This window comes from Chlorocebus sabaeus, chromosome 27 (genome assembly GCF_047675955.1).
Source record: "Chlorocebus sabaeus isolate Y175 chromosome 27, mChlSab1.0.hap1, whole genome shotgun sequence".
In the NCBI taxonomy this organism is placed as follows: domain Eukaryota; kingdom Metazoa; phylum Chordata; class Mammalia; order Primates; family Cercopithecidae; genus Chlorocebus; species Chlorocebus sabaeus.
Window position 1 is genome coordinate 49,430,994 of NC_132930.1, and position 13,239 is coordinate 49,444,232.

At 41.5% G+C, this 13,239-nt stretch overlaps 1 long non-coding RNA gene across 1 annotated transcript; it reads right to left on the reverse strand.

Moving 5' to 3' along the window:
• Window positions 1-2,658: 2,658 nt before the first annotated feature.
• On the reverse strand, window positions 2,659-12,623 carry LOC140710582 (uncharacterized). Its single transcript, XR_012091660.1, has 2 exons — window positions 12,366-12,623; window positions 2,659-4,760 (listed from the first exon to the last, which is right to left on the reverse strand). It is a non-coding gene; the product is annotated as an uncharacterized lncRNA (long non-coding RNA).
• Window positions 12,624-13,239: the final 616 nt, after the last annotated feature.

Sequence of the window (13,239 nt, forward strand, 5' to 3'; positions counted from 1 at the left end):
TCTAACAACCCCACAATATCACCCCTTACCCGAAAATCTTTCTTCAGTTGAGTATCTCCCACTGTAGGTGCCCACACCGCCCCTAATCCCGCTCGAAGCAGCCCTGAGAAACATCACCCATTATCTCTCCATACCACCCCCAAAATTTTTTGCCGCCCCAACACTTCAACACTATTTTGTTTTGCTTTTCTTATTAATATAAGAAGATAGGAATGTCAGGCCTCTGAGCCCAAGCTAAGCCATCACATCCCCTGTAACCTGCATGTATATATCCAGATGGCCTGAAGAAACTGACGATCCACAAAAAAAGTGAAAATAGCCTTAATTGATGACATTCCACCATTGTGATTTGTTCCTGCCCCCACCCTGATACATATATTCTCCCCTGCCCTTAAGAAGGTACTTTGTAATATTCTCCCCAACAACCCCCGCCACCCCGCCACCTTTAAGAAGGTAGTTTGTATGCCTATCCCAAACTCATAAGAACTAATGATAATCCCACCACCCTTTGCTGACTCCTTTTTTGGACTCAGCTCACCCATACCCAGGTGAAATAAACAGCCTTGTTGCTCACACAAAGCCTGTTGGACTCTATTCACATGGACATGCAGGACAATCTTTACCTGTCAAGATAGTTTATAGAAACTGTAATCCTTGTTAGATTCTTCAAATGTACAGGCACAGGGCTGCTTCAGAGACCACAGCTGAGGCCAAGATCTGCAGGCCTGCCTCCAGGGTCACAGCTTCCTTAATATATTACTGGAAGTTTCTTTCAAAACAATTGGGCAAGGAAAAGGAGAGCAAAGCTCTCCAGCTTGAAAAAGAAGTAAAAATGTTACTGTTTGTAGATAATATGATCATGCATATATATCTATAAAACCCTAGAGTAAAATAACAAAAACTGTTTGAACTAATAAATGCATTCATTAATGTATCAAGATACATAATCAACATACAAATACTTGTGGTTTTTTTTTTTTTTTTTGAGACAGGTCTCACTATGTTGTCCAGACTTATCTCAAACTCCAGTCCTCAAGTGATCCACCTGCCTTGGACTCTGAAAGGGCAGGGATTACAGAAATGAGACACTGCACCTGGCCCAACATACAAATTTTTTTGCATTTCCATACAGTAGCAACAAACTTTCCAAAAAAAGAAACAATTTCCACTTGCAATAGTATAAAAATAAGAAATTTAATTAAAATAAATTTAACCAATAAAAAAATTATACACTAAGTACAATAAGATTGATGACAGAAATTGAAGTAGACATAAATAAATGGAAACATATTCCATTAGGATAACTAACACTGTCAAGATATCATATTACCCAAAATGATCTATAGATTCAACGTGATCCCTATCAAAGTTTTAGTGGCATTTTTCACAGTAATAGAAAACACAATTGTAAAATTTAAGTGTAACCTTAAAGAACTTTAAATAACCTGAGCAATCTTGAGAAAGAACAATGCTGGGGTATCCTACTCTCTAACTTCAAATTTTATTTAAAAGTTATAATAATCAAGAATATGGTATATGCATAAAGACAAATACAAAAACCAATGGAACAAAATAGGGGGCCCAGAAACAAAACCAGAATACAAGGTCAACCAATCTTTGACAAGGCCACTAAGAATATCCAATGCAGAAAATACTGTCTTGTCAATACATGATGCCAGAAAAACTGGGTACCCACAAGTGAAAGAATAAAAGTAGAATATTTTCTTACACCATACCCCAAAATTAACTCAAAATGAAAGACTTAAATGTAAGACATAAAACCTTAAAACTCCTGAAGAAAACATATTAAAAAAAAAAAAAACTTTGTTGATATTGGTCTTGGCATTAACTGTTTTGATATGACATCGAAAGCACAGCAACAAATAATACAAACAAGTGGGACTGCATCAAATCCAACAGCTTCTGCACAGCAAAGAAAAAAAATTTTTAAACCCTACAACACAGGAAAATATTTGCAAGCCATATATCTAACAAGACGTTAATAACCAAAACATAAAAAACTTATAGAATTCAAAGCAAAACAATAACAACCCATTCAAAACTAGACAAAAGGTTACTTTTTTTCCCACTGAAGACATACATACAAGGGAAATCTGTATGCTGTTGGTGAGATGTAAATAAATAAAGTCATCATAAAAAACAGTAAAAAATAAAAATAGAAATATCATATAATCCAGCAATACCACTTCTGGGCATCCTACCAAAGGAAATAAAATTTGTATCTTGAAGAAATATCTTCAGCCCTATGTTCACTGTAGTATTGTTTACAATAGCCAAAATATGGTGTGTGTGTGTATATACAGAGTAGAATACTATTCAGCCATAACAAAAGGAAATCTAGCCATTTACAACATGGACAGACCTGGAGGACATTATGCTAAATGAAATAAGCCAAACACAGAAAGACGAAGAAACTGCTTGTTTTAAGTTAGATGAGAAATCTAAAAAATCAACTCATGGAAGCAGAGTGTAGAATGGTGGCTGTTAGTGTCTGAGGGTGGAAATATGAGGAGATGTTATTCAAAGAGTACAAATTTTTAGTTATAAGTTAAGTAAGTCTGAGAAATCTAATGTAAATTAGCATTAGATTAGCATTAGATTAGCCAAATAGCATTGTGTCTTTAGTTAGTAATACTGTAATGTATGCTTAGAATTTGCTTTTTTTTTTTCTTTCCTGAGATGGAGTCTCACTCTGTTGCCCTGGCTGGAGTGCAGTGGCATGATCTCAGCTCACTGCAACCTCTGCCTGCCAGGTTCAAGCAATTCTCCTGCCTCAGCCTCCTGAGTAGCTAGGATTACAGTACATGTCACCACACCCGGCTAATTTTTGTATTTTTAATAGAGACAGGTTTCACCATGTTGGCCAGGCTGGTCTTGAACTTCTGACCTCGTGATCCACCCACCTCAGCCTCCCAAAGTGGTAGGATTACAGGCGTGAGCCACTGTGTCTGGCCTACAACAGTAGATCTTAAGTGTTCTCACTACAAAAAAAATTTGAGGTAATAGATATGTTCATCAACTTGACTGTATTTTGTTTCACAATGTACATGCATATCAAATCATTACATTGTACACATTAAACATATAGTTATACCATTTTTATGTATCAGAAAAATCCATGTCACACAAACACAGATGTACAGTAAGTCCTCACTTAATGTTCAAAATAGGTTCTTGAAAACTGCATCGTTAAATAAAACAATGTTGTCATATGCCATTCAAACATAACCCTTGTTTCTATCAAGTAAACTATAATTCCACCTCCTGGGTTCAAGTGATTCTCCTGCCTCAGCCTCCTGAGTAGCTAGGATTACAGGTGCATGCCACTACACCCAGCTAATTTTTTGTATTTTTAGTAGAGATGGGGTTTCCCCATGTTGGCCAGGCTGATCTTGAACTCCTGACCTTGTGATTTGCCCACCTCAGCCTCCCAAAGTGCTGGGATTACAGGTGTTAGCCACCACGCCCAGCCAAAATTAGTTTTTTTAAACAATATGTTGCTTCATTTACAGTTTCCATGAACCTATCAACAATGTTACGTGAGAATTTACAATACACATCTATAACTTATATAGATGTGCGTATGTGTGAGACCCACATTTTTATATATAGATAGATCTCAATAACAGAATCCCAGTAGGCTTCTTACTAAAATTGTAAGATAATAGTTATTAAAGAATAATATATACTTAACAATGTTCTAAGCTGGTTTATGACAGTACATTTAAGAAATCTAGAAGGTGAGTAGATACTTTAATCAAGTGGTGTCCAACCCTATGAATGTAAGAACATTTTGCTTATCTGTTGTGGTAGATATCATAAAAATTATTCATGAACTTTTTTTTTGTAAAGCTCATCAGGTATCATTAGTGTTAATGTATTTTATGTGTGACCCAAGACAATTCTGCTTCTAATGTGGCCCAGGGAAGCCAAAAGGTTGGAAACCCATGCTTTAAACTATATTATAACTTGAAAATTTACACATACAGAGTTTAAATTACAAATCTTAGTTTATACTAAAACAATAACATTTTAAAGTACAATCAACATTACATTTTTCATATTTAAGGAAAATGCTTATTGTTCTGAAAAAATTGCTAGGAAAGAATTTTTGTAGAATTACATTTATAATAGGATTAAAAATCAGTAAGCAGAAAATCTGCAACATCTGTCCCTGGTGTTCCTGGGATTTCTGAACCAAATCCCAATATGTCCACTATTTGCCTTACACATTTAGGCATGAAACAAAATCAACATTTGAAAAAAATATGTTATTTTAGACATGATGCTAAAACAATGTCTGAAAAAAATAAATTAACATAGAGCTCCTCAATAACACAAATATTCCTATGTCTGCAAAAGCAATGAAACAGCAGTCAGATCGTGCAGCCCTTATAAGTGATAAAGTGAACATTGTCTCTCCATGTAATCTTGAAAGGAGATCACTAAAAAGAGAATTCTTAGAAGATTTAACAGCATGGGACCGAAGATGCCCCTATTTGTGAACATGAGAAGAAAATGCAGCCTTGTCAGAAATTATTTTGATTGGAGAAGAACTTCTCAAACTACATTTTAAGGCCTGGCTTCCTTCTTCACCTTTGGTCCCCTTGCCTGTGTCATCTCCTTCATTCACTCTCACCTACCTGGGGCTTTGGCTACTGTCTCATGAGTCTCCCCATTAAAGGGCTCTTTCCTTTGCTCCAGACAGATGACCAGGTCTGAGTTAAAGAGAGCAACACCTGTTTTAATAAAAAAAAAAAAAATTAACATGACTATTGCTGGGGATTCTCCAATTACCAACCTAGTACTATGCTAAGCAGAAAAGATAAATTATGGAAGATTCTAAAAAACTAATCCAAAAATTGTTTCCTTAAAGAATCTTCAGAATATTTAAGTATTTTAAATCTGTGGGTTCTAAGTTCCACTACCCAGTACTACTGAATCAAAAATAAGTGATGCAAATTGGATTTTAAGATGTGGAAAAAAGGCCGGGCGCGGTGGCTCAAGCCTGTAATCCCAGCACTTTGGGAGGCCAAGACGGGCGGATCACGAGGTCAGGAGATCGAGACCATCCTGGCTAACACGGTGAAACCCCGTCTCTACTAAAAAAATACAAAAAACTAGCCGGGCGAGGTGGCGGGCGTCTGTAGTCCCAGCTACTCTACTCGGGAGGCTAAGGCAGGAGAATGGCGTGAACCCGGGAGGCGGAGCTTGCTGTGAGCCGAGATCCGGCCACTGCACTCCAGCCTGGGCGACAGAGCGAGACTCCGTCTCAAAAAAAAAGAATTAAAAAAAAAAAAAAAAAAAAAAAAAAGATGTGGAAAACAGTATTTAATAAAACTGAATTTCTAGAATTAGCACTAATCTAGAGTGAAGAACACAAAATTAGCTCAAGAGAAGGTTTAGGTAAAGATGAAACATCTTAAAGATTTTATTTTTTACACCAGAAAATTCCCAATTTTTTCATGAAGAAACAAACTGAAATTAATTCACGCAAAGCAGAAGCTCCCAAGAGACATAAAAAGGAAAAAAATAAAACTCTGAGGGAGTGTTAGTAATTATGTATTAAAGTTATCCTCATCCAGGGAATCAGGTTTCTGTAGTTCTTCAACATCACATCTGTATATAAATTCTGCTGGGCAGGGTCCAGACATTTCCACTCTTCTGGGGAGAATTTTATGACCATATCCCTGAATGTTAAGAGTTCCTGAAAACACATATCAAAGGACAGAGTTCTTAAATTGACTACAGGAGAAATGAGTTATATGAGCTAGTTCTGACTTAATGGGACTGACTGTAATTATCTGATAAAATAACTCTCAAAACAGTAATGTTCTCTAAAGTGTCCCATAACTCTGAGGAAAAAGGATGGCATTTGTCAGGAATGGGTATTCGGTGTCACCAAAAAACAACACTGGGACAAAGGATCTCTTAGCAAGGCTAATTTACTTTCTGTAGATAGGGTGCTGCTTTGCCTTGAGCGCACACTCGAAAAAAGGAGGCAGGGTCATTTATAACCTGATGCATCCACCCTATGGCTTTGTCCAGTTTCCATTGGCTGGAACAGGACCTTACACTTTGTCCTTGTCCTGATTGGCTAGCAATTTAGAACTTTCCAAAAGAGGGGAAGGCAGAGGAGAATAAAGGAAAAGAGGAAGTAACTTGTGGAATGCTAAGAAAGGCCAAAAACACCTCCAAATAAGGAAGAGGAAGAGGCTATAAACTCATGCTTGCTTGGACCTGCTTAGGCATGGCAGGGCAAATATCTTAGGCTAAAATGTGGGAGCTAAGAATACAAAGTACATTGATTTCTTTATTATGGTTAGCAGATATTTAAGAATATTAGCACAAGTATTTGAGTAAATTTTGCTTCTAAAAGAGGTTACTATTTATTCTCAATTAGACTGGGAGGAAAGTCCCTTTGAAGAGAAAGCTGTACTTGATTTTCTACAGCATGCCAGCAATTTCTGTTGCTACAATGGAAATACGGGCTACACTGACCTGCCCTTATGAAAACCAAGCAGAGTAGGTCCTGTGACCTCCTGGAACAAAGGGTGTACTCATCCCTCATTAAAGCATCTGGAAGCCTTCATGCCTGACCCCGGCAAATCATGTTTTAATTTAAAAAACAGGAATGTTTCCATCCAGAATAGACAGGATCTGTGGGGAGGGAACAAGTGACTGTTTCTCTTCAAACAGTCCATGTGATCCTATTAGAAGACTGGGCTGAGAGTCACTTAGCTAAGCACAGGCTTTCAAACTTCAATGTGCGTATAAATTATTTGCTATTCTAGGCCTTACTGTAAGTAACAAAATTCTGCAGGTTTGAAAAGGGTCCATGAATTATATAGATTTTTATAGCAAGTCTCCTGTTAATGCTGATATTCCTCCCCCTAGATCCATTATAGTACCACTCAGCTAGAGAAAGCAGGCACAGCACACAGGGTCCCTTACCCCAACACAAATACTTTTCATCTGAAGACAAGACCACCAGTCATCTCCTGAAACAGGGCATTCTCTGCAAGCCCTTCAACGGTTACAGAGGTTGGAGATGGTGGCAATGTCTAAGTCTGCATTTGAAAACATGCACATGCATTAATGTGATCTTTACGGAGCATGTACTGTGTGTGCAGGAGTATGTCACAGAGCACTGTGCTGGGAAGCTCACATTATGTGTGTTAATTCTCATAACATCCTGGGAGATGGGTACTAAGTGTCCCATAATTCCCAGGATTTAAATGCAGGGTCCAGCATTTCTATTTCTTCTTGTTTTCCTATGATTGATTTTTTTAGAAATGTATAGAAGAGTTCAACATAGACAGATGGGAGAGAAACAGAAAAGAAGTGTTAAGTGCAATTCAGAGGAATTTTTTATTTTTGTATTTGTATTTACTTTGAGAATTGTGGGGAAAAAAAACTAAAACTATAGGGTTGGAGAACAGATTGCTAGATAAGATGTCTCTGGAAACACTGGTTTTAATTTTATAAAAAAGAAATTAAGGCACAAAAGTATATTGCTTTTCTCCATTTATCTGCTTTTGGGTTTCAGGAAATTGGGAGCACCAGCTCTGCAGAGGCAGGAGTAGCCACCCCAAATTCTGATCTCCTCTAAGCAGTTCTGTGAGAGATTTCAATGTGGGGTCAGATCTGGACAAGATTCAGCAGAGGGTGGATCTGGGCAGGGTTGGGATAGAAGGTGGGCCTTAGGCTTCTGCTCTCTAGGCCACTAAGTATTTGCAGTTTTGTTTTTTCTAATCCTGCCCAAGAGAAATTTTATTCCCAGAGTTTGTGAAATTTTAATCTGCTTTCGCCACTTCCCTGTCTATATTACAACATACAATAAGAAGGAACTTAACCAAAATCCTTATTTTTTTCTAGACCAATTATATTAGAAGCCAAATACTTATTATTAGCAAGCTAAAAACAATACAAATAATAATAATAACAACAAATTCTCTTCAGTCCATGAATAGCCCTTCAGGTGGAGGCATCAAAACTCACAAAACAATAAAAGGGAAGTAACCCAAATGAAGCTTAAGTCTCCTGTACAGTTTCCGTCTTTGTGCTCCAGACTGCAAGTTACTTGATGGTAGGGACCATGACTGGTTCATCTCTTTTTCTAATGACCATACAAAATAGAAGCAATTACTTTTTCATCAGTTTGGGTCTCCAGATTGCCTCATTTTCATCAAAGAACCAAAAAAACTGGAACAACTCTTCTCTGTTATGAACCAAGGATATTCTTTCTGTGAGGGGAGGAACAAACCCTGGATAAGTCATTTCTCTTTCTCTGAAATGGAACCAGAATTAGACCTTGTTGTCAGACTGACCCCAGTCTGCACAGAACATCCTCAAATATCTCAAATAACTCACTGATGCTGGTGAGAGTGTCCTCAGTGACCCTGGGTTGAAGCCCCCATAGTGATCTAGACAGGAGAGACTTAGGTTGACTTTGTGATGTGCAAACAGAAAATGGAAATGCCCTGGTAGAGCTGCTGATTCTGGATCCAGATGTGATATGCACTGTCCCTGATCGGCTAACTCTGAGACAAGAGTTCTCCAGTACCCCAGTATACAAGATGACATACTAGTGATTATGGTTGTGATTACGGCTCTGGATATTTTGTGGCCCTGACCTCCCACTGCTAAGGTGCTTGTTATACACTTACAGATTTTGCCACAGGATTCTGTTCACACCGGAAGCTTCTCACACAGCTGTAGCAGGTGACAAGACCTGGAAAACTCAAAGGGCTCCACGCTGAAAGTGGGGTTTAAAAAGTCTATGTTGACCTCTCATGATGCAGAAAATGCCTTCTGTGAGTTTTCTGTATGTCTTCAACCCAAAGTCTGGCCCTATCTTGTGAATCCTAGGCAGAAGCCAGCTTTTATGTGCGATTCTAGGTGAGATCAATGTGCCTCTGCATTCCTGGAGATTACAGCAAACAGAGTAAAACCAGAGACAGCCTTTCATGGAGGCTCCTTCAACACATTCTGAAGAATATTTTGACCTAAAAGGAAAAAGCTGGGGTAAACATAAGTAGAGAGTTTATTTGGGCCAAAGCTTGAAGACTGCGACCTTGCAGTATAAAGCTGCCCTGAATATATACTCCAATTAGAAGCAGTTACAAGTGTATTTTTAAAGGCAAAAAAGAAGGCAGAGAGGGGACTGATACAAAGTTGTCAGACCTTCCTATTGGTTTATAGAAGTAACATTAGTTAGTGGCTGGCTATATATATTGTTAAGCCATAGAGTGTGGGTTATAGTGTCCATTGTGGTATTAGGTTAATTTATAGCCACTGGTGGCAATAGCAAGGAATTTCAAAAAACAAATAGTTCAAAGAGGGGAAGAGTAGGACTGCAGTCTCATTTTAACAAGTCTCTGGGTCTGATAATTAAAATAACTTGTTATCTCTCAGACAAAAGTGCCACTCTTCTCTCAAATCCCAGGACATAAATTCAGAATTTGGAACTGCACACTTAGGTCTTGGAAGGCTGGTAAGCTATGCACATTTGTGGGCATTTGGGCAAGGGGAGAAGAGAGAGAATTGATGTTCTCTGATTTAATTAAGGCACTTATGTGATCCTGGTTGGGTTTATGGACCCCATGATGTCTGAACCAGCGTCAGATCTGAAGATGCCAGGAGCACTGAAGGAAATGGAATAACTGACTGCTGTCCTGAAAAGTTATTTTTGTAGAAATCTAGTCTAACTGCTTTAGAAGTGACTGTAGATTCTAAATAGACTCTTTTTTTTGTTGGTTTTTTTCTTTTTTGAGATGGTGTCTCACTGTGTCGCCAAGGCTGGAGTGCAGTCGCGTGACCTCGGCTCACTGCAAGCTCCGCCTCCCGGGATCACGCCATTCTCCTGCCTCAGCCTCCTTAGTAGCTGAGACTACAGGAACCCGCCACCACGCCCAGCTAACTTGTTGTATTTTTAGTAGAGACGGGGTTTCACGGTGTTAGCCAGGATGGTCTCAATCTCCTGACCTCGTGATCTGCCCGCCTCGGCCTCCCAAAGTGCTGGGATTACAGGCGTGAGCCACCGTGCCCGGCTAGAGCGACTATTTTGTTTGCAGCTTTGGGGAGCACTTTGCTGCACTTTGTGCACTTTGCCACAAAATTGTGGATCCTGACTGGACTCCTTAGAAAAAAGGTTTTCTCTCAAGTGAAGCCTAGTTGGCACCTTGTATATAAATATGGTCATTCTGAACAGTGTGGTAAGTATAACTAAAAGCAAAACCATCTCCGATCCTAAAATACTCTCCACAATAACAGAACAGCAAGAAAATGTTCTGTTATTTAATTATACCAAAATATGGTATGCATCACAGGCAATCAACTAATAGTTGCAAATACAGAAAGAACATCACCATAATTAGTTCTCAAGACATGACAGCACCATTTGTCATACAGTCTATGTCACCTAGTAATTTGGGAGGTCATCTGGGTTTTCTAATTGGTAACATTCAACAACAACAAAACTTCCTGTATCTTCTTGACACGAGGTAGTTTTGAAATGTCGCGCCAAGTACCTGCTGAAGGCAGCCCCCTACTCTCCAAAAAAAATTGTGTCCTTAGGGTGTATATTCTTGCTATTTATATTTCAAGGCAATAGTTTCTAGGTCCTAGATACAGACAATTTTCAGTCGAAAAAGACAAATGACCTAGTTAACTGATAAAAATGATTTATATATTTTTCAAAAAAACACAGAAAATATTTAAATATAAAAGTTTTCCAATTAAATGCTTTAAGAAAAGGGAGAAGAGCAAAAATTCTTCCCACACTCCAAAGAGAAATCATTAAGCTTCTTTCTAATTTGTATTTGGTCCTACAACAGCCTGGTCTAAAGACATGGTCTTGAACTTACTAACGTCCGAATTCTTGTAGGCACCTGAGGGAGGACTTGGGCACACTGTACACAGGAAAGCGGATTTGTGGGGAAAGAAAGAGCAGGAGTTCTAGAGAAAGGTGCCATCAAGAGCCTCGGGTACGGGCAAGGCAGGACTGACTAAAGCACTGGTTTGTGTTACAAGTGCAGGCCGAAGCAGGGCTACGCTCTGATTCCTGAGTCCATAAGGGCAGAACGGATTAGGATCAGGTGGTCTAGAAGACTGGGTGGTGAAGAAAACAGATTCCTACTACAGATGTGGGGTTGACATGAGCTAGGAGTCTTCTGGGCACTTTGTGTGTTCTCAGGAGAAAACTATAGGGCACTATCCTGGGAGGAGTGTGGCCATGCGAATGCCCGGTGGGTGTCCTCAGGAGTGGGTTAGCATTGGGTGGCGGCAGGCAGCAGGGTGTGGGGAAGGGATATTTCTCAGAACTCCTTTCCTCCAAGTTCTCAATCCCCTCTCTCCCCGCAAGGAGACCTGGAGGAACAGGACAGTGCCCAGCAGGACCGCGCATGTGCAGAACCCGGTGGCGCCTCCTGCAGACAACAGGCGACTCCCTCCAGCCCAGGCTCAGCCATGTCTTTCTTCTGACAGAAAACCTGCGGAGTTTCCTCAACACCTGTCAATGCTCCAACCTCAACGGGCTGTCCAACAACACACTAACGACCCCACCCAGAGTCAGCGCAGACCCACAAGCTCAGCGCTCTTCCCGCAGCTGCCCCCCTGCAGACGCCAGTCCCTGCCTCTGGACACCCGTCTTCATTTCTGAACGTCTGCAACAAACCAGGGGCGCCCACACCTTCCTCAAGTTCCATAATGTGGCAGAACCACTCACAGAACTCAGCGAAGCGCTGTGCACACGCCACCAGCCTATTCTAAAAGATGCCACTCAGGAACAGCCACGCGGAGGAGGCGCTCAGGGCAATGGGACCGGTGGGAAAGTTGGGGCGGGCGGGTGAATGGCTTCCCTTCCTCACACACCTCACAAAGGCCTTTCCTTCAAGACCCGCTGGCAGCCCCCAAACCGTGAGCCGCGGGCGGCGCTGTCCCGTTAATGAATCCCCGTTTCCTCACATTAACTCTATGTTTTGACGGGGCCTCCATCTCATTCTGAAAAGGGTAAAGAAGGGACAGGACCCCGGACCACAGCTCCTCCCACGCGGTGCCCCCGCACGCCGCGCCGGCGTCTTCCCGCTGAGCTCCTCACCCCACAGCCCGGGGAAGGTGCGGGGCTGCGGGCGCAGAGCTGAAGAAGGAGGGCTGCAGGCTGGGCAGAGCCGCCGTGCGGGGACCGACAGGAGCCCGGGACCCTCACCGGAGGGGACTGAAGACCGAGGGCTGAGCGGCGGCAGCGGGGACTCTGTTCGCAGACTCGGTCCCGCCGCCGCCATTTCCCGCCGCTGCCGACGAGGCGCCCCCCAGCCTCGGGACGCCCCGCCCCGCACACTCACCATTTCAGGGCTTCGAGGGTGTCGCGAAGTCTTAGCTAGAATCATCCAATACCCGCTGGTCACAGAGCGACGGAGGCTGAGGCTGTGGAGGAATCACCGAGGCCTCCCTGAGGTGGGGAAGCAGGAAGGCCAGGCCCTAACCCAGCTCTGGCTGAAGCAAGAGGCCAAGGCCGCCCAAGATGCCGGATGCCGCCCCCTCCTCTCCGGCTGCGCGCCTGATTGGACGGTTCTCAGTCCAGCGCCCTGATTGGATATGGCTCCAGGCCTCACGCCCTCCGGCTTGGAGTGACAGAAATTGCCAAAATACGGTGTACTGATTAAGGCAAGAATGACAGATTCGGGCCTCTAGGCACTTTGAGACTTTCTCTCTGCACAGGGTTCGTTTTTAACCTTGTGCACACACGTGCACGCACACACACACACACTTGTTCACAAATGGAAACAATGTCATGACAATTATTTTAATATTTTAAATGTCATAACCTTTCTGACCTGTGGTCTTTTGAGTAGGATACCTGAGATTTGAAGAGGAAAGCAAACCTCCAAAAACTAAAATGTTAGCTGTTTGTGAATTTTCAATTTTTTATTAGCCACATCAAAACTAAGAAAAAGAAGCAAGTGAAATTGTTTGTGATAATTTTAACCTATTGTATCCAAAATATTGGCCAGGCCCGGTGGCTCACGGTTGTAATCCCAGCACTTTGGGAGGCCGATGTGGGTGGATCACATGGTCAGGTGATCGAGACCATCCTGGCCCACATGGTGAAACCCCATCTCTACTAAAATACAAAAAATTAGCCAGGCATGGTGGTGTGTGCCTGTATTCCCAGCTACTCAGAAAGCTGAGGCAGGAAAATTGCTTGAACCCGGGAGG